We start from the raw sequence: 1437 nt of genomic DNA, 5'->3' as shown, positions 1-1437 counted from the left end.
TTCCCACCAATGATGAATTAGAGTTCAGTGATTTGGATTTTAGCCATTCTAATAGGTGTGTAATGATATCTCATTGTTATAATTTGCAGTTTCCTAATTACATATTATGTGGACCAGCTTTTAATATGCTTTGTCATCTGTATACCTTTGGTGAAGTGTCAGTTCAGGTCTTTTGCCATTTGTTTTTAACCTGGCTATTCATTTTGTTTTATTTTTGAAGGTTAGTAATATTTTATAATATATTTTTTAAATTTTTTTATTTGATTGTTTTGAGAGAGAGCGGAAGGAAGAGAAATAAAAACGTGAATTCATTGTTACACTCATTTATGCATTCATTGGTTGATTATATGTGCCCTGACCAAGGGTCAAACCCAAAACCTTGTCATATCTGGATGACGCTCTAACTAACTGAGCTATTCAGCCAGGCTTATTAAGTTTTAAGAGTTCTTCTTATATTTTGGATGACATTCCTTTATCAGATATGTCTTTTGCAAATATTTTTCCCAGTTTTTGGCTTGTCCTCTCATTCTGTTGATTAATTAGTATATTTAGATCATTGATATTTAAAGTGATTAATAGAGAAGCATTGAGATATTTTTCATTCCCCCATTTTTAGTGTTTGTTTTTTGTTTGTTTTTTTGTCTTTCTCTTGTTCCCTTCTCTGGTTCTAATTGAAACATTTTATTAGATATTAATAAAATGGATACCCATTAATAGAATTTAAAAACACATCTGGATGCAGAAAAAGCATATAACAAAATACAATATCTTATGATGGAAACACAACACAAAAAGAATAGAATGGCCCTGGCTGGTTTGGCTCAGTGGACAGAGCGTCAGCCTGCAGACTGAAGGGTCCCGGTTCAAGTCTAGTTAAGGGCACATGCCAAGGGTTGCAGGCTCAATCCCCTTCCTCTCTGGAATTTATATATATATAAAATACGTATAATATATATATTAGAATGAAACCCTGCCTGGGTGCCTCAGTTGGTTGGAGCATTGTCCTGTAAACAAGGTTGTGGGTCCAATTCTCGGTCAGGGCACATACCTAGGTTGCAGTTCCTATCGGGGCACATAGCAGGAGGCAATCAATTGACATTTCTTTTTCTCTCTGTCAAACAAAATCCACAGATATCCTCTGGTGAGGATTAAAAAAAGACTAGAATGTAACAACCTCAACGTGATAACAAGATCACATGGGAAAAGCCCACAGCTAATATACTAAGTGGTGAAAGGATGAAAGTTTTTCCCCTAAAGTCAAGGATAAGGCTGATTAAGATGGTGGGGGCCCATCGGGGGTGGGGCCGGCTAGGGGGAGGGGCTGCAAGAGGTTAGCCATCCAGCCCTGCCCCCTAGTGGGGTGCAGGGTGGGGGATGATCAAGGGCAGGGCCGGCCAAGGGGAGGGGCTGTAGGCCTATCATGGTGGGGCGGGCCGA

Source organism: Myotis brandtii, unplaced genomic scaffold (assembly GCF_000412655.1).
Source record: "Myotis brandtii unplaced genomic scaffold, ASM41265v1 scaffold780, whole genome shotgun sequence".
NCBI classification, from domain to species: domain Eukaryota; kingdom Metazoa; phylum Chordata; class Mammalia; order Chiroptera; family Vespertilionidae; genus Myotis; species Myotis brandtii.
Note: the sequence above shows the minus strand (reverse complement) of the source record.